Genomic DNA, 27618 nt, shown 5'->3' on the forward strand with positions numbered 1-27618 from the left:
TAATATAGTTTGTTGAATAGTGAGAATAATCACTACGTAAAAAAACAAAGCATTTTCATAAAATAAATATTTTTTAATACCTAATTGATTAATTTTAATGAAGAATAGATATGCTTATTTACAAGGGCACTAGTCTATAATAATGGTCAACGGTTGAAAACATACCAACTCATTTGAAAGCTGTTTGAGCTTCTAAGCATTTATCGATATCAAATTTTGATCTTTAACAATCGTTTTGTCTCATCTGGTCAGTGAAACAAAATTCAAATTACTGTATATAAAAAGACTTTAAAATAAATACTCAATAACCATCTGGCATCTAAATATATTACCAGTTGACATTTACAAACATTTATATACCTCCATGTGATCCATAAATTTAATTTAAAACATGAAATATGTAAAAAATTTCCGACATTCATAATAATAATTATCGAATACCTACCTCTTTTGGAAAGGTATCATATAAAAACCAAATTTGATTTATCATTAAAATTATTTAGTCTACTTGGTGACTAAAATATTAATATTTTTTTCAAAATAAAAAAAATATTTTAGTCTGTTTGACGCGATAAATCCAATTAAAACATCATATCTACAAAGGCCTGTTATTTATAAGAGCAGTGCAATTTTCATGTTCCGCTTTCAAACGAAAAGGGCTCTGTCAAAAAGTGCACTCCACTCTACGTCATTGTTGCATTACAAGGTTTCACAGAGGGCATTACGCTAATTATAGTTGGTCGAGCTCCAGGGACGCCTCGTGCATTATGCTAAATTTATGTTTTTATTTGTAATATAATATAAGTATAATATTATGTATTTTTACAAAATATTATGAGAATAATTTTCGTTAACAAAAATAAAATAAATGCACATATTAAATCGATATTCGATTCCCGGTCATGACAAAAACATTTATGTGTTTTTCTCAAAGCCTGGGTGTTTATGATTGTTCAAAATTACTAACAACCACCTTGTACGAAAAAGCAAGGACATGGTTATTAATAATTCAAAAAAAAAAACTTTCTTCAGACAATCTATCTCTACGTTTTTCCTAGGCCGGTATCATCAAAGTATCTATGTCAACCGTTTTAGTATCATTTTGATACCGTCGCCTAAGTAGGGACTAATCCCTTCCTTGATGATTCTCTGCCATTCACAAAGCTGATGTAAATACATTAGTATGTATTGATGATTTATTGGTGTCTCTGTAGTACTGACAATGATATTTTTGTTACTGTAACTGTGTTTGAATACTTTATGCTGTCGCTTACACCTTCTTCCGTCTATTTTCAGACTAGATAGTACACTTACCACTTTCTCGTCTGCAATTTAGTAATGAGTAGTCCACCGTCCATTCTAATTGTTATATAATCGACCATATTTAGGAAAAAGGGCGTAACCCACACAGAACAAACTTTACAGGAGAGGCAAAAACATTTTTTGAATGATTTTGGTTTAATATTAATAAAAAAATAGGCACAGACATTGAGTGCATGATGATTGATGATTTAATGTAATATCTTTTCGATCTACTAATAATTAAAGAAGTTATTACAGAAAATCATTAAAATTGAGGGTAAATGCTTTTTTTCCTTAAATTAAAATTTAATTAAAGCTCAATTACAACCTAAATTTAGATAATAAATCGACATTTGCGGCTTACTTCCTTTTTACAGACCGTGTATTTAGTTGTATAAATTGTTAATATCTAATGAAAGCACTTTTCTAAAAATCAAGGGTTACGCCCTTTTTCCTAAACAAAGTCGAAGAATGCCTATCAGTATTTAATTCCATTAAGCGATTAAGCATGGATGAGATTATAGAGTTACAGATTGTTTCGTACTTATTTTCATTATTGGGCTATATAATATATCAGTAGCGAAGGGTGGAGGTAGGCTGTTAAGATCCGCCATAAATAGTGCATATTAAACTTTGTTAGATACGTATTTGTTTTTATTGAACTAAAACTACAATTTACAAATGGTATTGGTTAGTTTTTTTTTTAAATCATTTTAAATCGAAAAGACTTGCCTAAACCAAACCATGATAGTTTTGGTATATTTTGGGCAATACGATAAAATTGTGCACACTTTTTCATTCACACTTATTTGTTTACAATACATACATGATTAGGAACACATATTGCATAATATGTTGGTTCATTTTTTTTTAAAAATTCATTAAGCCATGCCTAAACAAACTATGTTAAATAAAAAATATTATTCTATCTATAAAATATTCAAAGTTATGTATTTAGTTGCATAATTTTGGATATTTTATAGATACTAGTATTTTTTGACTATATTGTGGCTAGGTTTTATCAGGGTTTAATTGAATTTGAAAAACTGACTAACAGCATCTGTCAATTGTAGTCTTATTTCAATGAAAACAAATACGTAAGACTGACAAAGTTTAGTATGCACTATTTATAGTGGATTTAAACAGCCTACCTCCACCATTCGCCACTGTAATATATTATGTAACATATGTCTTCGGAATATAATATACACTGCACATGCAAAAGATTCTAGAAATTCTACTCGTAAAACAACACTGGTCAAATCAACGTCTACTACGTCAAACTTCTTGTACGAACAAAGAGAATTCTATAGTTTAGTTAGCTTAGTAGACTAAAGTATTACTTGTACGCCTCTGTTTTGTGGCACGTGATTGAATCTCAATCGCTCCAAGAGATTTTTTTAAAAGATTTTTATAATAAGTATGTATATTTGGGGATGATGAGATGTGAGAAGATGAAGTCGTTGTTGCTTGGATGTTTTGAGAGTAAAGTTTATTTATTGATATGATAATAAATACATACAATAATAAGGATGAAAACGTGAGATTATAATCGCGCATTCGGATGTACTGGTGAGATCGATGTGATTAGGAGATTGATTATATTAATGAACTGAGAAACTGGACTCAAGTGACATGACGGTTGACTATATCTAGTGAAGGACTCATGATGATAGTAGTGCGTTGCGTGACGGACTCGATGAGTGAGTGAAGATTTATGGATTATCCATTTTATACTATTATATTGACAAATCATAACATACCCTACTGATCTAGTTATGATTTAGGAAATGCGGATAATCGATTTCGTTATATTGTTTTGTTTTGACAAAAAAAAAATACATATAGTGTTTCACCCATGTAATGCTGAGTGGTATGATTGTTACTTATTATATTTTAAGGTATTTACAAGTGGAGTAATAATTTAATTAATGTTTTATAATTCGTTCTTTTCACATACTCGTAGCCACTGTCTATGGTAAAATTTACTCGGCACGCTGTGACGAAAATGTATCACGCATTTGCTTTATATTCGCATGACAACTCAGACAATTGTTTATGCCTATCTGCCTAACCCATCATGGAACTCGTCCTGATGATGAGTTATGGTCAAAATAATATAAAACCGTCACATTAAAGAGTTGAACCAAGTGGAATTAAAACTTACATTTAAATTAATTAAAATGATGTATTTTCAATAAAAATATGTTTGTAAATAATTTGATTTGTCAGTACAATAACGTTCAAACACGCGCTTTACCATGATCTTTCTCCCTACTTTATTTATTGTTTGTCAATTTATGGTTACAGCCGTATGTTGTAGCTTGACTACTGGGAAATGGCTTATTTCAAAAAAATACTACCTTATTCTTAGGTCAATAATTATTATAAAGCAATCATTATTCGTAGGATGTTTATTACATTTAATTGGCCAAAGACATAGCTTATAATAAGTATCTTTAGAATTATCTTCAAATGTGTTAATCGTGCCCATTTTTGAATAATAAAATGCCTAATTCTTGTAAAATTTGGGATCAAAAAGATTATAAAATATAATTTTTTATCGTAAATATATCACTATATAATGTTGACATTAATTTTACTAACGGTTTTATAAATGCATTTAAAAATTAATAACCCTAAAAAATCATAACACGACTTCACATGGACGTACTGAAATATGACTATATTTAAAAACATTAGAGCTAGAGATTTCAAAGAATACTATTTTAAAAATACTTTATGCAGTCATCAAATATTTAAAATAAACATAAAGGATAATAAGGCTTCAAAATTATATAAATAGATTATCTGCAACGTTTAAGGAATTTCCAGGGTTATGCTCTGAAAATTCCATAAAAGCTCCTTTTTGACCTACGCTGAGCATGTGGGCCGTTAAGTATTTTTTTTTTTTTGCAATTAGGTAAGTGAGATTTTTATTGTTTGTCTATTTCTATACACAATGTTTCTATCAAATCCCTTACTTCTTTTGGTTTGAAATATTTTTTCGCATTCATATGTTTACCCAAAGGTAGTCAAAATAGCGGTTTGCTAATTTCATTGACTTAAATCAGATAGCGAGTTTCAATCACATGTTGCAAAAATATTACTAAGGATATCGAAACAAATTATTACAATTTTCAAGTACTCTGTTTGATCGCTGATAAAAAGTCAGTATTTAAAGAATCCAGATAAATTAATCAGGAGATTTTAGACGAATTCAGTAGGTACAATTAACTATGAAATTTTTTCGTATCTACGAACTTCTCATTTTACTCGCGTGTCATAAGTTAACATCCTTCCATATGTCTGAAGCGGATTGATATTATGTTGGATGATTCGTTTTAGCTGCTTAGAAAAACTGTGATTGTTTATGTTTTTTGGATTTTTTTGAAAGCCCGTGTGTTATGTGAGAGTCGGAAATGAAGATTTTGGAGTATATTTGCAAACGTCTAGATAATCTGCAGACTGTGTGGAATACATTATAATTACTTGTATTTTCTCACCTTATAAATTAAAATTCAATAATCATATAAAAATGTATACAAACAATTACAAAGTTAAAATTTAGAAGTTGGCGATATTTTGTAAATCAGATGGCCATGGTTATAAGATTGTTATTTTTATTTAATAAAACGCATTTTTTTATATATAGTACTTATTCCACTTTTAATTAATATATTAGGACCGGTTTCATCCGCCTCAGTGGGACATTTTCAAATTCAGTTGATAATGTCCCACTGAGGCGGACGAAACCGGTCCTAATATATTAATTAAAAGTAGAATAAGTACTATATATAAAAAATTGCGTTTTATTAAATAAAAACAACAATACAATGCAGTTCCACTATGAATTGACAGTTAACAAAATAAAAGAAATGGTTATACGACTTTTTAAAATTATTAATTTGTTAGTAAACTTCAATTTTCATCAAATTCAACTGATTGTACGGACTAGTAAGCAAGCACTATAGATAAGAATTAGTGAAGAGACAAAAAATTGGAGAAAGTCAGATTTCATTCCGGGTAATTGCGATCCTAATTATTATTATAATAATTAGTATCATTTACAATATGTATTTCTTTTTAAATCAATGAGTACATTGTTTCTATCAAAAATATTATGTCCATTGTCAAAGTTGCATGAGCGCAAACAAAATGTTCCTATCTAAACCATCTGCATTGATACTACAAAGCTTAAAAAGCTCTCAGTGGCTTTTCGTTTCGCGACAATGCTAATGTAGTGCTCCACCTTTCTTTTAACGGGCGTCGCTACGCCAAACTGTAAAGCAGTGTTTTTCAATTTGAGTAACTACTATAAATCAATTTTAATTATTGTATCATTTAACAATGTTATAGGTATTTTTTTACATTGCAATATTCTATTAACACAAATACACAATACGGCGTAGTAATTTTTAACCAAGGGTGTCCAAATAAGTTATGTTGTATCATACAATAAACATTTATTTTTAGCTGCCCAGTAAATAGTAAAATTTGTGAATTTGTATCTATTATTATAAAATCAATACAAATAATGTATTTCATATTACACACTGTATATTGATAATTATTACACCATTAATCGAAGTTTGCGTGGTACTCCATTATGATCATTTTGACACAACATTTTTAATAATCATACAATTCTCGGGTTCTTAATGAATAACAATGACAAATAATAGATTTCTGTGGTTACTGTTTTAAAGAAGGTACCTACTTATATTTAAATCTAATAATAAAAAAAATATAGTAATGATTATACAACTAAAATAGCTATCGACACCATTTAAAAAAATAGTGTCTTTCAATATTGTTAATACTTTGCGGTTTGTATAAGTAATTACATTATACGAAGTTAATGAAAAACAGTTAATATTAATAAATAAAATAACACACAGTAATTCTTTGCATATAGAGGCATTGTCAACTGATATAACATAATTATTGCATAGATATTTCTAGAAAACTCTATTTTCAAGATATATATTAAAGCGAATATAATGTTTAAAGAATAAATTTTAACTTTAAGCCGAGTCGCACATCGAAAATCGTCTCAACTGGGATATACTTATAAATCAAAACTGAGCGCAACATGCAACTTTTTTATGTGCTTATAGGCAAGGCCGTGTAAGGACAATGACGTCACACGGCAAGCCAAAATAAATGACGAAGTCCGACATTTCGGGATTATACCTGCGCTGAATTTCGGGTGAAAATAGTGGTTACATTGTACGTATTACATTTCACCATAGCACAGTTTACCGTAAGTTGTCTTACCAGAAAAAGATTTCCGTAAAGCACTGATATTAAAAAAAAATACGTCTTGTTCGTGGAGTATTGCAGACTGTACTGTTCCAATTTTATTAGATTCAATAAGAACAATAATTTGATAATGATTAGTATCAAATTTTTGATAATAACGGTGTCACTATGATCAGATATTTGACATGTAGGTACGACTTGATACGAGAACCTACCAGAATTTAAACGATATGATTATATCTATAATTTACGTACCTACCTATTTTCTTCTGTATTTCACTTGTACTTTGGTGGTTTTTATCTGTATTTTAAGTGGTTTATTTGGGTAAGGAATTGATTTCAATATTATACGGCTATCTACCCAAACGACCAACCCCCACGATGGCCGCGCGGCTTAAGCGTCGGAATATAGCGTCGTGGATACTAGGTTCGAATAATGGTTCTGGTATGAGTCAGAGTATGGACCTAATAGGTTGAGCAAGTGACTGACATCCATTTCTCGTAGAAAAAAAATCTGTTAATACAAACCGCCACGCTGTGGAGGCCCATATGATCTTATTATTATGATCGGAATGATCAGAAAAAATGTATTTCCGAGATAACATTTTACGATGAACTGTGTTAGGACCAACTGCATACGAACAAATTTTCGGACACCTACGGAAAATAGTTGCATGTGACTCCAGCTGTTTTTTTCAAACTAAAAAGTTGCAATCATGTGGTATGCGGTGGTAGATTTAGATATAACGGGTGTTTTTTTAGAGGTTTGTTTTTAAAATTGCTTAAAAATTTTAAAATTGTTTTTAAATAAACTTTTTCCAGCGACAGCCAATTTGACAGCTGGTTTGTGATCAATTTGGTTTGCCATTTTTCAAAAAATTTCAAAAATTGGACTTCCAGATTGCGCTTTCTTCGAGCCAGCCACGGCGCCGATATGTCCAAAATCATATTTAAACATTAATGGCATAAAATTATCCTTCAAATAAAGCCAATAATATTTCTAATACCACAATTTTTTATGTGTTTTATTTCATTTAAAAGTTCTACACCTCTAAAAAAACACCCATTATTATATTGTGTTTTGTGAATGTCAATAAAATTACATCGACATAATATTCGACATGTTGCAGTAGAGACAAGTTTAGATTTGCAAGTCGGTTAAAATTTATTTGCTTCAAATAACGGTCAGAAAATACAATACGAAGAAACTCGTTGAAAAGCCCTGGTCAAGTTAGTGAAAAGGAAACAGCGTCGTAGGGCGTCCCGACGCAGGTGTCCTGGCGGAACAACAATCACCACTTGCGACAACACACGACGCCGGGATTACGATGAACTTTAACGACCCAGCCACACATACGAGTGTTGCCATATCGCACCGTTAAGACGGTAACTTTCGGATTACGCGACAATGTGGATTAGCGTATTTATTTATTAGGCGATGTTTTGTTTTAATGCAGTGAGTTGAGACGTGACAAGAATATGAAGTTTATCGCGCTTGGAGAAAATTGTACGGAGACATCATTTTTATATTCGTGTTACTTGCAACTTTCAACTATAATACCATTTTCACCAGTTGTGATACAAGTATTGTAATCCTGGACAGAATTTTCAATACCAAGATATCGGGAATGTTTTGACAGCATTCAAAGAAAACACACCAACATCATTATATTATGCACGTTCTTTTTGCGATTATACATTTTTTTCATTTATAAAGGTATATTAAGTTGTTCCCAGTGGTGAAAGGTGGAGGTAGGCTGTTAAGATCTATCATAAATAGTGCACATTAAACTTTGTTTGTAATACGTATTTGTTTTTTATTGAACTGAGACTACAATTAATTTATAGATGGTGTTGGTTAGTTTGTAAAAAATCAATTAAAACCTGCCTAAACCAAACCATAAGAGTTTCGGTATACTTTGAGCAATACGACAAAATTGTGCACACTTTTTCATTCATACTTATTTGTTATCGTTGGATTACGAATACATTATTACACATATTGTTGGATATTTATTTTATAATTCAATACAAAAATATTATTCTATCTATAAAATATTGAAAGTTATGTATGATTTAATTGCATAATTATGGATATTTTATAAAAATATGAGTTTTTTTTACTGTTATTTATTATGGCATGGTTTTCACAGGTATTAAATCACCACCAATCAAAACCAACACCATCTGTAAATTGTAGTCTTATTTCAATTAAAACAAATACGCATGACTGACAAAGCTTAGTGTGCACTATTTATGGGGGATCTAAACAGCCTACCTCCACCCTTCGCCACTGAATGTTCCTAATGGTTCAAAATTATTTATAGAGTAGGTATTTCAGTTATTTACGATGATAATTATTGTTACTGAAAATAACCCCATTCTCAAAACAATCTGAAGATAATCTAAAAGCCTATTTAAATCATATTAAAAATATATGTTTGATTTCGATACCCCATAGCCAAAATTCAGAATGCCGAAATCCCGAAATCCCGACTGACTAAAATACTGAAAAATAAAATATGATGTGTATTTTAATAGATAACATGTATTTAATAACAATGTCGAATTGGATAGATAACTTTGTAATACTATTGAAAACAGACTTTGAACATGAATTTTATAATTTCTTCAAGAAAATTTCCGTAGGTACCTACTAAAAATATATATATCAACAAAAGGTTGATTAATTCTTATTGAATGGATTATAGATTATATATTTATATAATTCCTGTTTGAACGCAAGTTCTTCTATAATGTGAAAATTCATTAAAAATAAATAATATTACTATTGCTAACATATATAAACAAAATATTATATAGATATGAAACACACTGAGTGGGAACTTGTTAGATAATATGTAACTTGTTAACCATTCAACTGACTACTCAATCTGACATTGTAATTTTATTGTAGGCATTTTATACAATATAGATACGTAAAATTTATTTTTTCGGATTACCGGCATTCGTGATATTGGCTTTCGTGATTTTGACCATAGTATTTTTGGCATTATGGTATTCGGGATTATATCGTCTCTGTTCTGGCAGAACACACTAACTGGAGAATACTAGTTTTGAGTAATTTGACTTTGCAGTTGTTAAAATGTTTGAAATGGTCTATCATGTGAGTTTATTAAGTAATAGTAAGAAGGATGCCTTCAAAATAAAGACTGTTTATTAATTAAAAGAAGTATTTCAGACGGTAAAGTTTGAAATAAGGAACATTTTGGTATAACTAACTCAATATGCCATTTTTACGAATTAATGTCTTCTGCCAGAACAGTGACGATATTATAGCCTTCGAAGTTTTTGGCCAAAACCTTACCCAAAAATAGAGGAACTATTACATTTAATATAATCAAGTATTTTTGGCTTTATAGCATTTCAACATTCGGGATTTTTTCGCCAAAACTCTACCTAAAAATAGAGGATCTACTGCCATAAATATAATATATACCCGCTATTATCATTGGTGCAGTTTTCATTAATATTGCTATAAAGATTGTTTTTTAATATTTTGTTTAATATATATATTTTACATACATAATTTTTGAAAAACACTTTCTGAGAAAATATATTATAACCAATAGAAAAAATCTTTTTGAAAAAAGTACGCCACCCCGGCAGGGAATCGAACCCTGCATCTCCTGTATCCATATATATTTTTTTATTTTTTTTTATTTATTATTTTCTCAGAAAGTGTTTTTCAAAAATTATGTATGTTCAATAATCAGAATGGTACATTCTTATATCTTGTGAATTTTTCGTTGAATAAAAGAAGTAGTTAATTATTTGTATTTCAGAATTAAGTTTTAGTTCTACAGAATGTGGTCTTCGACGATATTGCATTTTAGACTTTTTCAGTTTAACTTTACTTTATATTATGTTTAACAGCTATCATACATTATTTTATAATGTTTCTAGTGTTTTATAAGCTCACAATATATTACTAATATCTTTATTATAACTTTTTTACTACCTATATTAAATAATTTTTTAATTATATTTATTTGAGACCAAGAAAATAATTCGTCTGTCACGATAAGGTATTAACGATTTGTAAATCATTGCTTAATATTTTAAAAAACTATTTACTTACATTGCTAACTAACACTATCAAGTTGGGGATCATTATAAAACAAATAAGTTAATGATATAATATATACATAGGCGTTATGTATTTTCGTCAGCATGTGAGTAATACGAGTTAACTTCTCAAAGGCATTCACTATCAGGTATCAGATGTGAAGGACTGGACTCAATATACTAATGGACAGTGTCGTATGGGTTACGGTCTTACGAATTTCACTGCATACTTCACCTGAATATGAGTAAAAGAAAAAAATACGTCAAAGAAAAAAATTTATAAGGACTTTACATCTAGGATCTTTTACATTCTTTATATTATTATTATACCTATCATAATCTTTGAATTGAGGCACGAAGTATTAATATTAGAATTAATATATTCTATTTTAATGGAATGAATAGTTTTATTATGTAATGATATTTCAGTAATATTTTAATGCCTAAATTAAGTTTATTAATATCCACATTTGAAGATGAAAACTACTGTGATATTCGCAAATTCTTATATGTTAAACTTTTTTTTAAACCATGTCGGATCCTAAGGCCTTATCCAGATGGCACGATTTGATTCGCGCGTAAAAACTCGCATGTATTCTAAGTGCATGTTACCTCATTGAGCCGTCCACACACACTTGCGATGAGTTACCTCTCGCACGTGGTTGAGGTACTGGTTACTTCATTCACTCGCGGCATATCACGGCGAGACACGCGTCATCTAGACAATCTCTAAAAAGATCAAATAGGCCTACACTGAGTGGGGGTTGTATTAATATTTTTTTTACGAGAAGAATGTTGGCCACATGACCAACATATTAAATCCGTACTGTGGGTCCAAAGACACATTGAAAAACAAGATGTCAATTCGCCAAACTTAAGATTTGAACTCGGAATCCATGACATTATAGACCTGACGAGTAACCGCTCGGCCATCGTGGACGTTATACTTTCAATATACAGTTAAATGTAACTATATACTTCAGAGTCAGTTTGTCCAAGTTTGTTATAAACGAGTTACAGTAAAGTTACTGATTCTAAAAATATCACTCATCCTTCTTCACCTTGGCGGTACTAAACGAGTGATCTACACGCTGTATGCCTCATATGGCGCCCATATTGCAATTGATCAAGAGAAATGGCTAGACTTTGTATGTGACTTATACTTCAATGATAGACCGTAATATAGTGAAATAGTAACTAAGTAAAATGAGCGCATCTGTACTACATCAAAATAGAGGATTCATGACTACTGTGTTATGCGGTATAATTTCAGTAATATCTTTAGGTTTACTGAGGCGCCGATGTAACGCAATTATTATAATAACAATCGTTGCGTAATATATTTCGCGAATTATGAATAATAATATAAAGTTTCTGCAAATGGATTAATATAACCGAAGCGAGGCAAAGTGGGAAATTTATCGAATCAATTGTGGTTGCATTCATCAGCGGAGTTTCAATCATTCTGGTCACGCTCCAGTACTTTGTTAAAAGCTCGCGGCTATTGAAGCCTCTCTCTCATACTAGGGAGCTTTCATAGAAACGGGATGTGAAACGAAAAGTAAGCCGCTTGGCGGAAACATTTACAAATTATATCAATTATGAAACCAATTAGGATATTATAGTAACATATATCGACATAAAATATAAATAACGGTCTCAGTCAATATCAAGAACTCATCACAAAAACAAACGTTAACCGAATTTATATATATATATATATATATATATATAGATTATAAGATGTAGACGATATCAAACCTTTCAATCGAGCAGTAAGCTTACAATAATAATCTTTCAATTTACCAATCATTCCTAGCATATTATTGTGTCTTTCCGTAATATACACAAAACTACCAAAATAGTAATGCCATACTATCATGTAATATTACAGTAGACATGAAATAATAAACAATCATAAAACAGTTTTATGTTTATTAATCAAAAAATCAAAATCAAAAAAAAACTAAGCTTAGTAGTTGGGCGTAATACCACATTAAAATTGTATACCCTTATTTAAAATTACGAACAATTATTATGGTAAGTATTTTTTTTTCGACCATGTCCAATCCTAATTTATTTATTTATTTATAAAAAGAGTATTACGGAATTACAGTGATTGGCCAATGCGCCATAATACATAATAAATACAAATATATAAAAATACCTTAATTAAAAATAACAACTAATATAACAAGAAAGTGGAAAAGACAGCATGTGTAAATATTAAATAAATATGATAATATATACAATTATAAATTTAACCTATTTAATATGTGCACAAACAATATATAGTTAATAAAAAACAAATCAACGTTTATTGTGCCATCAAATAAGCTAATTGCACGATACACAGCATCATGAAACATAACATCTGTCCTGCGACGAGGTATCTTGAAGACCGTGGAGCTACGAGTGATATTGGTGGGAACATGAAAATTAATATTTGCCAGTATATACGGATTGTAAATGAACCCACGAAGAAGTAAAAAGAAATGCTTTAAAAGAACAATCACTCTTCGGGTAGACAGGGATTGCATTGATAGCATACCCAGAAGAAAACGAGTCGGGAAATTAATTTTATTGTCAATCTCTGATCTAATAAGATCATATTATATGGGCTTCTACAGCGTGGAGGTTTGTATTCACATGTTTTCTTCTTTTTACGAGAAATGGATGTCAACCACTTGCTGAACCTATTAGGTCCATACTCTGACTCATACACAAATTGAAAAACAATATGTGTACTTGCCATATCCAGAATTCAAACCTGGGACCCACGACGCTATAGGCCGACGCTTAAGCCACGCGGCCATCGTGGGTAGTAAGTATATCGGATATATAACGTCCACTACAATAAAATTACTAAAACTACAGATATGGGAATTTCGCAGTCGATTGTTTTTAGTAAGTACCTACATAAAAAGTAATTTTCGTCATATAGGTCAGATACGGGGTATTGACATTAGACCATCGATATATACGTTAGTATTAGAGGAACAAATTGGTTTTAATATACATTAGATTAATTAATAATACTACGTTGGAATAAAATAATAGCGACTATTCCCGCAGTTTTTATTTATATTCATGCACTAGTATTATGGCGGCCTGAAAATTATCGGCCTCCTGAAAACGTTTCTGCGCTTTAAGGCTCCATAATATTTGAATGTGCGATTATGGTAAAAGCCAAATAAAGTTTTTCTCTATTTCAATATGAATAAAAGCTCTCCCTAAGTGGGGCATATTTTGCATGAATATTAAAATAACGGAAAGGAAATAAATTGTAAAGTATAGCGGAAAAAATGTATTATAATAATATGTATATAACATATTACGTTCTGCGTACCTAATATGTATGATAAAACAATTTAGGTTGAACGATATTAGATACTCGTATTATATTGAAAAGTTTATTGAAATAAGATGTTACTTTGTTTTGTTTACTTCATTATTGTCTTGGATTTTCCAAAGCATCATAAACACTCTTATTATCTTTTGCGGTATCTTACATTTTTGTTAAACTTTTAAAATTATTTGTTTCTTTGTTAAACACCGCAACATGCCGTGAAGCCCAATTACAGTGAAGAAACTACCAGGCTTAAAGAATTTACATACAAGATTATGTAAATATATTATTTTGATCTCACCAGGTTGAACCGGGAGCTCCCGGATGGAAGGCCAGCGCCTTACGTACTGCACCACCAGAGTCACCGAAACATTTGAATGATAAATCTAAGTTGGATTAACAGGAAATCTTATAAATTAATAGATATACTGATATACATTTATGCATAATACCCCATTTATACATGCAAGGATTTACTGCGGATAGTACGTTTGATCGCAGCCTTGTCAAGAAAATGCTATCGTGCAACTTGCAAGATTGCATTCACGTTTCAGAAACGTTCAGAAGCTTCTGAATTGTCACGCAATAATTTTATTAATACTTGCATGGCGGTGGGCATGAACAGTAGAATGATGTGGCGAACCTGCGGATGAAATACGAACTACACCGCACAGAATATTTGACGTCTACCGATTATCTACGAACTTGTCCGAACCGGTATGAACTTGTCCGAATCTATCAAATAGCACCATACGATGACGATATCGCGTCTCGCTTACAATTGACAAATGAAATTGGAGCGACAGTCAGTACCTCTAAGCGTAAACAGTAGTTATTATCGCGATAGTTTAAAATACACACTATTGGTGCAAATAAATATATTCACATGTACAGGCGCTATAATTTTTTACGATTGTTTAACGATCAATTGAATTTCGTGTCCTCTCAGTTATTTTATTCGATATAATGCTCGGGATATTGGCTTATTGCCCAAACATAACTAACCAGATAGTATATTATTTGTATTTATTTTTTTAACAATTATTAAGATTTTTGGTTTTAGATTATTGTTAACGATTCATTATGAAAAAGTAATTTTCATTTTAATTACCTAAATGTGATTGTAATAAAATTGTATAATAACTTAGTTAAATGTATTTGTTTTGTTTATGTTCTGCCAGTTAATAATTGAATAATAGTGGAATTATTAGTACTCTAAAATGGCGTTTCATTTAAATTATATAATACTCTCTTATATTTATGTTTCAATGAATAATATAATAATTAAGTTTTAATTTAAGGAAAAAAGCATTTACCCTCAATTTTAATGATTTTCTGTAATAACTTCTTTAATGATTAGTAAATCGAAAAGATATTACACCAAATCACCAAGCATCATGCACCCAATGTCAATGCCTATTTTGTATTAATATTAATCCAAAATCATTCAAAAAACGTTTTTTGCCTCTCCTGTTAAATTTGTTCTGTGTGGGTTACGCCCTTTTTCCTAAACACGGTCGACATGATAGTATTATATTATTCACAGAAGTCCGATTCATTGAAAATACACAATTTTGAAAAACACTGGAAACACCCATATTATCAGAAAAAATCCTAGAAAAGAATTTCATTCAAGTGGTATTTGAACCTGCATATTTTAATATCTGAATAAGTACTCTTACCATTTAAGCAACCTATCAATATGTACATCTATGATTAATACTAATTAATTTTAAATTCAGACTATGAAGTCTTGAATTAAAATAATAATTTTGTTGTGATATTATTATAGCCAAATAGATTAGAAGGCAATTTTTCACAAGTACAGCTCTTGGTAATAACTTCATTCATCAAGGACCTACGTTTTAACTTTGAATTCGAGTGTTCAGGATGCGGTCGTGCCAGTGTACCCCTAACTCAGAGACATATATTCATCAACATAAATACCTATTTATAATATAACAATGACAATACAATTATCACTCATAACCAAAGAATGGACTTCTACAGAATGAAAATAATATTATGAACACACTAGTACAAGGAATGATCGGTAGTCATTAGCCAAAATATTAGATTTGAGAGTAAAATCTTCTTTACCCTCTTTTATTTTAGAAAAATCAAATGTGCAATGTTTGGAAATTAAAACTTGGAAAAAAAAACTTTCAAATATTCTTATATATCGTTCAATTTTAGCTATATTTAAATATTTTATAATTGTTACTGCCTGCTTTTTACATAGTTTAAATTATTTAAATATACTCTTGTTATATTTTTTAAACGTGTTTTATTCACAGAACATAATATCTATTCATAAACTATAATTGTCTCTATGTAGTCATAGAGTGGCGCCCTGGTTTCTCTTTTATTTTATTCACAGCTTAAACATCATACGTGGCCGTATGCAGACAGACAGGTAGCTTAGGGTAGAGAGGTAATTCAGGTTCCCACGATCGTGACTGCTCTTTGCTATCCTAACCATTCTATTATCCATATCCCTTCTTTCATAATATTCCCATACCTAGACATACCTCTTTTCTTTTATACGTTACATTACGTTGTTTACCATTTGTATACCTATATGATGTAACTAATAAAAATCAATTGTTTTTTGCAAGTTGCAACATCCTTTTATGTCAAAAATTTATTATTACATCTTAATATTATATTCAGGTATATTTTTGAGTTATCCTTAGACACACGCATAGTTGAATTTCGTTAGACTCTAACTAGTGATTCTTAACCTTTTTTGTTTGGAGGAACCTCTTTTGTAATCTCGCAGAACCCCTACTTAATTGACATATTACATTATGGTCCAGGGTGATAGTTTGGAAAATAGTAGGCAATGGCCCATATTAGTAGAGAATCGACAATTAGCAGGCTCAAAATGCCGCCCTTTAAAATTTTAACATTAATTATTGTTATATAAATTCATTATATAATGCATAGATATCTAAAATTATTATTACACCTTTACAAATATATACAGGATATAAGCGGAGTGGGAAAAAAGAAAAAGAAGTCATCACGTAATCGATCATCAAAAGTTGTATTATATTTTGTATTTCTTCCTTAATCTGTCACCCTCATGTAATAGCTTGCCCTTAGCAACGCACGAACTGCTTCCCGGTATTATATGTGACCGTTAGTTAGGTTACTAAACAATAATAAGTAAGTAGGGATTGCAATACCGATGAAAATACCGATACAGGTATTTCGGTGTCTAATATTTAATACCAGTATTAATACCGGTATTCGTGTAATATACGAAAAAAAACAGAAAACAATACATATATATACGTACATAAATCTCTTAAAAATATTAATATGTGTAGTAAAAATATTTTAATATGTAAATAATATGTATACCTTTAAACATAGTTAGGTAAAGGTAGAGATGCTGATGTTTGTCCTGTTTACCTTTTATGTTAATTAATGCATTTTGTATCCACTTTCAATAAAGAATATTATATCAGTAATGTCCGATTTTTAAATTCCGTATTTCAATATCAAAACATACTAGGATACCCGCTTTTAAATACCGGTATTGCAATCCCTATAAGTAAGTAAACATAATAATATAACAGTTTTTAATGCAACAGAATTCTTCAATTTTGGTTCCTTCATAGCTGTTGGAAAAAAATCTCTCCTCTAGTAGAATTCGCTCGAGTTCCTGACTAGTTAATAGCCAAAAAAACTCAACTTTCCAAATATGCACTCTATTGCTTAAAGTGAATACTCTAGATAACTAAGATAAACTTGAAAATTGACATTAAATTATTATTTAAATAATTGATAAACGTAGAACCAAAAGTACCTGCATTCCCATAGAGATTTCAAGAATCTTTTGGGTGAGCTTTTCTAAATTCTCGCGGAGTCCCAGGGCCTTGCGGAGCTTCGGTTTGTAATCACTGCTAGAGTATGCGCATCATTATTTAAGCACAAATTTAATTTATGTGTCACTCCATTCTGAGTTTTCGACCATCAGTATGGTATTCGGGTATTTAGGCATTTAATTTACTGAAAAAGCGCCATCTGTCAGACATATTATTTAAAACAAGAAAAATTCTGACTCGTGCATTGTTTTCGGCTCTTTTTAACGTCATGTATGCGGGGAGATAATAGGTTTGCTTTATTTATCAGACAATTGGGAGAACCTTTTTTTAAAGGGTTTTCGGAATAGAAATGGCCAATTTACTCCGAAATTATCATTCGCACCGTCAAATAATCGTTTGGAATATTTATACAGCTTTTAATAAAAGTATTTTTAAAACATGTTTATATAATATGAAGCATTTTAATTAAATAAAATTGTATGTAAATACATTGTTTTGTTTCGTAATAAGTGTAAAATTAAAATTTATAATTAATAAATTATAATTATTGTCGAATAAAAATTTAATAATATTATTGAAAATGTTAATTAACTATTTTTTTATTCAACGAATAATTCACAAGATTTAAGAATGTAACATTCTAATTATTGAACATACATAATTATTCTGAAAATACTTCTGAGTAAATATATCATAACCAACAGATAAAATATTTTTTGAAAAAATGGTAGAACCTGCATCTCTCAGGTATCGTGCCCACGCACGAAGACCACTACGGTAAAGAAATCGTAATTGATTATGACAAATTTTATCTAACGGCTTTTAATATTAGTAGTAAGTAGCTCAATTTCTAAGTGAGATTGAAGATGTTAATCATGTTGTATGGCAATGTCCTCTGTATGATACCCAGAGACAGCGGCTTCTAAAAGATCTAAAGCTCCAACTGCCACTGGATCTTGCGATATTTTTGGCTCGGCCAAATATCAAGGCGTTCCAGTCTATCCAAGTGTTTCTGAGTGAGTGTGGGCTACAAGTTTAAATTGTTTTTGTTTTTTTTCCTCTCCTGTAAATTTGTATTGTAATAACTGTATGAGTAATTATTGTAATAATATGTATTAACAGTATATGTTTTAAAGAAAAGCCAAATAAGACTCAATTGAGACTTCGTAGCTTAATAAAAAAAAAAAGAACCCTGGACCATATTTTTCTATTTTTGGATAGCGTATCGCTTATTTTAAATAATTTTGAGGATATGTCTTTACAGCCATATTTAGAAAGTTTAAACTCTCCTTGATAATATTATTGTTTAGTGACTCTTACAACAAATAAATTTAATGTGCTGCATCATGATTATTTTTGGGTTAGCTGTAGACGTTAGGTATTTACTGTCAATGGTATATACGTAGCCTCCTATATGATGTTAAGCAATGAAGGGAAAGAAGAAGAATCAAAATAATTAGGTGGACGATGTTCCAAGTGTATTTTATTCTAGTTTTATGACATTAACAGTTACGAGACGTCGGTGATGATTTTGGAAATATTTCCATTACATGTCACCGGTCTGAACAGAGATAAAGAGCGAGCATTTATTATTTATAGAAGAATATTTATAGATTTTTTGAACGTTTCAACTTCTAGGAATATCGCATAATATAGTCATATTATGTTAGGTCTCTATAGATAAATGAATCATTTGATTATTTATATGGCCTTTAGCATTTATTGTTCATACATTTATTGATCATATTGTATTTATATGGTAAGAATTTTTTTATCGAAGGTATACTGTAAATGCGATATAAGTAGGTAGTGAGTATGTATGTAACTCACTACATATATCTAGCTGCAGATCGAGTCTCATATTCGCTCGCAAGGACACGTTCAAGGATCGGCATGAATAAATGATCATAGGAGCAAACGCGACAGCTGTCAACCGATGAATAATGGCACGATATCCTTTTGACGATTGTTCACGTATATCGTATATGTATGTTAAAAAACTATATGGCCAGATCACACACTGTTTGTTTTATCAATATGTACTTTAGCGTAATATAATTATAACTAAAAGTAAATAATACTATATAAAGTTGCACTTTTGTAATAGAATAGTAGTGTGAAACGATTGGAATTTAAAATGAATTATCAAAGATTTTTATTTCAGAATATTAAAATAGGACTTTGACACAATATGGTCGCTCATTCTCTCGTATGCATATTATAAATAACAATGTATATATTTAATTAATTATATTGAAAAGTATTATTTTGCTAGTTACCACAAACTAACTAAAGGCTACCAATACCAGTGGCGAGGGGTGGAGGTAGGCTGTTAAGATTCGACATCATATTACACAATAAACTTTGTTAGTTATACTTATTTGTTTTTATTGAATTAAGACTACAATTTTCAAATGGTGCTGCTTAGTTTTCAAAAGTCAATGAAACGCTGCCTAAACTTAACTATGATAGTTTAAAGTATCCTATACGCATACTACGTAAGTATGCACTTTTCTATCATAATTCTTTGTTTTCGTTGAATTAAGAATACATCGGCGGCTCTCGTGGTGCAGTGCGTAAGGCACAGGCCTTCCATCCCGGAGTTTTGCGTTCGATTCCCGGTGAGGTCAAAATATATTGACATAATCTAATATGTAAATTCCTCAAGCCTGGGAGTTTTACCACTATTATTGGGTTTCACGGCCTGTTGTGGTGTATAATAAAGAAACAAAAAAAAAATACATGTATTATGGTGTTAAGTAGTTTTTCTTAGCTCAATGACATACATAATCATATCAAGCAAATTGTAGTCTTATTTCAATGAAAATAAAATATAAATCACTGATAAAGTTTAGTATGTACTATTTATGCTGGATCTCAACAGTCTACCTACACCGATTTACTACTGATCGATACATATTATATAAACTACTGTTGATTACTGCTATACAGATAGATTAACGAAATCATAAATCTTACAATAATCAAATTTTGTTAATAAACAATGTGGTGTCTAAATAAGTAGGTGATTTTATTATTATATAGCTATCTATATATACGAAATAAAAGATAAATAAATTCATTCCATTATTTTTGTTTGTATGTGTGCAATTTTAAAATAAAAGTCTTGAAATATACATCATATTTATAAAAATTTGACTATACTTATTCTGAATGTAGTATGTGATATAATTACTTAAACTTCTAAAGATAATAACGAAAAATTTGGTGATTATTTGACCAGAATAATAGTGATAATTAGATTAGCACTGTTCTAATAAACATATTTGGTTGGCAAAAATTAATTTGACACAACGTCGTTCAATAAACTTTGTTTAAAATTGCAATCTAAGCATAGTAAATATGCAGTGACCGCTAGAATCAATAATCTCCTAATTTTGTTAAGTCGGCTGAACGAAGCTCGCAAGGTACCAAACTCGCCCCCAGGGAATATTAGAAGGCTTGAGAGTCACTGAGAGAATGTTAAATTTAGTCGCATTGGATATTTCAACACTAAAATATACAGAGGCTTTTAAAAGTTTGCTTAAAATTAAAAAAAAAATGTATCAACTTATATAAATAAAATACAACACCAGTTACAGAATTGTAATTTAAAATAATTTAATATACATAATTTTAAAACATCCCATGTATATACGCAGTAGAAAGAATCATTTTGTAAAAAGAAAAATAAATACGACACCCGATGGGACTTGAACCTGTATCTGCTAGATTCCCGTCAGTATGTTTTTCCAATTAAGCTACGGGCATCTCAATTAATTACGATGATTTTAACTAGTAGTTGTTACATGAGATGTTTTCAAATTATGTATATTCAATATATTTAATGTTAAATTCTCAACACTTGTGTCTTATTCGTTACAATTCACGAAGTCGGTTAGTAATTAAGGAATTAATTGATAAATACCTTAATTTAATATACTAAAACGGATTTTTTTATTTAATTATGCCGAAGAACGCAAGGCCCATGTGAGCATTCTAATTCCATAACTCATGGTTTCCCAAACTATAGGTCGCAACCAACCATGGGTCGCGAGCGAATATTGAGTGGGCCCTCGCCACTGTATACATGAATTAAAAAAAATAGGAAGTGATAAATTTGATATTTCATTCATGAAACACTTAAAACTTTTATTATTGAAATCAATTTATCACTGTTAATAAATAACTTTGACGACTATTTTGGGGAAGAGATGAAAAAGTTTGATTCGTTGCGTTGGATTTGTAACCCATTTCAAGACGACTTACCAACTAGTATGTCAACAAAACAAAGTGAAGAACTCATTGATTTATCAGAAGATACGTCACTGAAAAATAGTTTCAATCGTAAACAGTTAACGAAATTCTGGCTCTCAGTTGCTGATAAATTATCCTTGCCTGTTCGATGAAGCTATGAAAGTCCTCCTTCTCTTTACTACCTCATATCTATGTGAGGTCAGATTTTCGGCTATGATTAACATTAAAACTAAATACCGAAATAAATTGGATATATCAAACTCACTGCGATTAAAAGTAACTAAAGTTGAAGTTGATGCTAAAACTGTAATGAAGAAAAATAAGAAACAAATACATCCTTTCCATTGAAATAACTTTGTAAAAAAAACCTTGCAGGTGTAGGTATTTAAGTAATATTTTTTTTTATTTAAGTTGTGTTTCTTATTTCAACAGTCTTTGATTCATATTGGTAACACTTATAAAAAATATTTTTTTTATTTCAATTAGAACAAATAAGATAGCATTAAGTAGTTCCACGACTCGCTACTAGGGAATCTGAGCATTACCAATATTTATGCCCTCTTTTCTCTAAGACATCTAAGAGGTGGGTCCCAAGATTGGAAATTTTTGTTAGATGGGTCGGAGCCCAGTCAACTTTGGGAACCACTGCCGTAACTGACAAAAAATACATTATGCTTTTTTCAGTGAATTGGGTGAATAGTAAAGTTAATAATCATGTTTGTATAACATTTATGTTAATTTAACCTCACTGTGTAGACGTAGAGGCTCATTTCCTTATTAGACAAAAAATGGTTATTTATAGCTTTAAAAAGTTTTTAGCTGAAAGACATAACGCCTACCTATTTATCTCTATATTTATAAGCTTTCGAATGTTGTTATTTTGCATTTGCTGTTCTATTGATTTTAACTTTGCTGCGCTAAATATTTTCCGACATTACTGAAAACCTTCGGGGGAATAAGCTATGAAAACTAGTCACATAGAAAATTAATCTCAAATTGTCAGATAGTTACCTAAAGAGTATTAGTGCACCCTGTTGTGTAGTGTTAGTGAGAGGAGCATCGGGTAAAACGAGGCGTAAAATGAAATGGCAAAGGCGTGATTCCGTGAATAGCGGCGATAATTCAAAGATAAGAGAAGCGACCTATAACTTGTAGATCACATATATATTATTTGGATAGCATTTTAATCGATTGAATGAGACACGCGTGTTATTGCCGATTCAACTGTCATTGACCTTGACTTTGTGGACAAATTGTGGTTTAGCAATATTTTCATTGTTACCTTCAATCTAAATAGTTGAATAAAAATCGCTAATACCTAATATTTAATGAATGGTTTAAGTGATGATGTGTTAATTCAACAATATAATATCATAATAAATATACATAGCCTATGAAAAAACATCCCAAGATTCTTCAATAAAAATGTAACAGTACCAGCGCTCGAAATGGAAAAATTTACGAACCAGAGCGCTCGACAGTTTTCTGAAGAACAATACATAGATATTATAGTTAGACGACCTAGTTATCAAATTTTATGTGTATTTCATAAAAAAATAAGTGTGTTAGATTTTCTATTATGTGGCCTATCTAGCTCAAACGGTCAAATTATTTTTTTCACGAGACGGAGCGATAACTTTACCGATTTCACGAACAGTAACGGCGCTACGGTGCACTCCGGTCCATTTCGAACAGTACATGAAATAATAGATGAGATATAAGTTATAATATTATAAACTCCGAAAACCAAAATTGATAAAAAACTCTCTTGTCCTGGGGCTGAAATTGATTAAAATGCCACTATTGTTAGCGGATGCATTCTGATGATGCTGTTTTACATTAGTTATTCTAAGGATTAAATTAATGTAACTATATATTAAGATTCAAGAACACATCCTTCCGGCCAATACTAAGTGTGTGCTGGTATAAATTTAAGAATGACGAAGATATTCAATCATGGTCCATGCAGTCTCTCGTAACATTGAAGATGAAGAACAGTGATGTTGATGCTGAGACGGCTACATGCAACGAAAGCCTTAAGAGAGTCTTAACCTGGTCTGATTTTTCAACAAGCTAACCTGATTTCAGCGTTCCAGCTACAGAATCATAAAATGGTCTGAGAATATGCTAGAAGATGGGCAAGGGACAAAGATTCTTGGAAAAGCCCCGTACTGTCTATACCTATACGCTCTGACTAAGAACTAACCCTGAAATAAGACAAAGTTAAAGTGGTATATGTGGCATATTAGTTTGTTTGTCAGCTGTATTTTTATTGAGGTTGTTTTCTAACAAAGATTAATAGTCAATATTGAAATAATATGTTTGTGAGGATGACATAATATATTATATGACTTTCCTAATAAATAAGTTTACGATAAAATTACAAGACTATAGAATTTAATGCAATTAATTATTATTTTAATTATTACAAACAATTTTTAATTATTTATGACCTAATAAGTTTGATAGTATGTACATATCCTATATTATATTGTTATTGGTTAATTATATAACTAACTTATTTACATAATATGCTAATTCAATATCACTTCAAAGATTGGTCAATGGATGTAAAGAAAGTAAAGTCATTTGAAAGGGGTCATAATTCCCAACGATTAAGATCACGATAAAAAATAAAATACAAGAAAGTGTCAAAATATGATGTAATAAAGTGTCATTAAATTATCAAAAAACTAACTCAAAAAAGAAATAATCACCGGACAAATATAATCTCTCGATGGTAGGTACCCAAATAGGTAGTAGAAAACGCCCAAAAAACAGACTCAGAAGGATTTGGATAAAATGCAATGAAAAACACAGATATACACGAAGAAACCCTGGTAAAACCTTTATCCAGCAGTGGATTATGATTAAGGATGACGATGAAATAAAAGATTTGAGATTTCTATCACAAATTTAAAACAAATCAACATTAAATATTATACGTAATAATATGGTTGTTTATACCAATTCTCCCCTTTATGCGACAGTATCAAAATACATACATGTTTAGATGTAATACATAAGTATGCGACTAAGTAGGCAGCATGCAATTTTGATGATACGCTTCTCTATCAGAGAGGATGCACATTCTTATTAGAAAATAATTAATAACAGTCATGCATGCCATTAATATTACCTCATCGTAAGCGGTTTGAATTTAAACACGTAATGATTTATTTTATTATTAATAGTGAAATACCTGAGATTTATCATGGTTATTGAGATGATGAGAATTAAGCCAGTACAACTGACACATTTTTTTGGTTAAGTTGTGGTTTTTACATCACCGTATACCTATATATTTATACGTGAAACAGTATACATAAATTTAATCATTTTATTTCTATTCTATGAATGAATATGAATGAATGAATGACTATGAATGGTGTACGTATAAAATCTTTTATTCATTTATAAAAGACGCCCGCAATAGCCAAGCAGCAAATGCTTTGGTTTATAATGTCGTCGGTCCTAGGTAAAAATCCTGGGTCTGGAAAATACACATATTATTTTTCAATATGTATTTGGAGTCAGAGTATGGACGTAATATAGGTTTAGCAAATATAAACTTATAGAGTTTTTATTAATTTTTTATTTGTTTGCCTACATACCTACTAAGTATTATATGCCTGGATTAGGAAATAAAATCCACTACATGTGGGAGCTATTATATTACACTGAATATATATTATTTAGTTATTTATACATTATGCACTTGTGTAAGGGTGGTTTTTTTTTTAAATTAATGTTTTATCTCAGCTTAAAGATATTTTTTTAATATTGGTCATGCCATTTTTTGAACGTCTTGAACATATAATTTGTAATGTTTGCTTATCAAAGTAACTCTACGCAACTCCGTTGGGAAGGTCATATATTAAGAATTAAAGACACCTATGTACATAAGAGACTCCTCTTTAATAGGTTAGAGGAGAAGTGAAGGATCGTTAGATTTGGTTGGTACCTAATGGTTGGATCGTAGAGAAGAGATTGTCGCCTATAGGTGACCAAGGCTTACATTTGATAGTAGTGCGAATGATGATGATACTGCTATGGTAACAGTGGTGTAGCATTTAATAAAAAAGTGGCGGGTTGATGGGTATTTAAAATTCTTATCACCCTCCCAAAAACACTTTCTTCAATATTTAAATGTAAATATAGGTACCTACCAGTGGTGAATATGTACACTCTGTCGGTATTATCCATTTGTTTTCATTTAAATAAGAATACAAACTGCAAATTGTGCTAGTTAGGTGTGAAAATCAATTAAACCACGCCTAAACCAAACCATAATAGTTTAGGTATGATAATATGGGCGATCCGACAAAAATAGTGCATACCTTTTTAGTCATACTTAATAATTGTTTTCGTTGAATGAAGAATACGTTTAACAAATGGTATTGGTTTGTTTTTATAAAATTCATTATAGCTCTGCCTAACCACCTTAACTCAAGCAACAATGGATACAAATTAAAATTCTTCTATCTATAAAATATATAAAATTATGCCATTAAATAAACAAACGGTATTGGTTTGTTTTTATAAAATTCATTATAGCTCTGCCTAACCACCTTAACTCAAGCAACAATGGATACAAATTATAATTCTTCTATCTATAAAATATATAAAATTATGCCATTAAATAAACAAACAAATTGTAGTCCAAGTTCAATGAAAATAAATATATATTATGACTGACGAAGTTTACTGTACGAAAACATCTTCTTGGCTACATTTCCAGGCACTGTTTTTACTAAATGGGAGGAGATTATAATGGAATTGCGGTTAAAAATAGGCGGAGCATGCTAGTTCACAGTATTAACACGTAGCCAAGAAAATGTTTTCGTGCAGAGTAGTGTTCACTATTTATGTCGGATCTTAACAGCCTACCTCTACCCTTAGCTACTGGTACCTACTATCTATAATTTTTAATGTCACTTTTTTAATTAAAAACTCCATGAATTTCTTTCATAATCACTTTAGAATTGAGCTGATTAATCGCTTATCCTGAGCTTTACCTCCAGGGTGAAAATAACAACCACATATTTCTTTGAATTCATATGATTTAAAATTATTGTGTGTAACATAGGTAGATTATAATTCACGTAACTTTGCTATTGTATAAAATGACAAGATGTGTGTGTAATACACACTGCGTATTAGTGTATTAGTAAATGCCAGGCGCCTGATTGGTTGATTTCATCAAATAATTTAAAAAAATCTATTCTAAATTACAAGGTTACGTGGAGGGTAGTATACTATTGATGAAAACTGTTTGAAAAAGTACCAGAGTGCCCAATACGGCTTGCTCTTGCAACACTACATCCCTCACTATTAGATAGTTTTGTTTTTAGTAGATACGATTTTCGTACAGATGAAAAATATCAAGTTAAAAGTACTGTGCTATTAGAACAGAAACGGCTATAAAAATGAAAAGTTTCTAGTACTCCCCATAAGCGCTCGTGATATATCAATAAAAATGCACTCAAAACGCAATTCTTTTAAAAGCCACGTCCAGCC

At 30.5% G+C, this 27618-nt stretch overlaps 1 protein-coding gene across 1 annotated transcript in view; it reads right to left on the bottom strand.

Annotated features, from left to right (window-relative positions):
* The window catches only part of CARPB (Carbonic anhydrase-related protein B), a 442936-nt gene that overhangs the window by 65978 nt on the left and 349340 nt on the right, over positions 1–27618 (bottom strand). The gene's annotated exons all lie outside the window — the stretch shown is intronic.

Source organism: Rhyacophila brunnea, unplaced genomic scaffold, assembly GCF_057557595.1.
Source record: "Rhyacophila brunnea isolate RB1 unplaced genomic scaffold, BYU_Rbru_1.0 scaffold_8, whole genome shotgun sequence".
Classification (NCBI taxonomy): domain Eukaryota; kingdom Metazoa; phylum Arthropoda; class Insecta; order Trichoptera; family Rhyacophilidae; genus Rhyacophila; species Rhyacophila brunnea.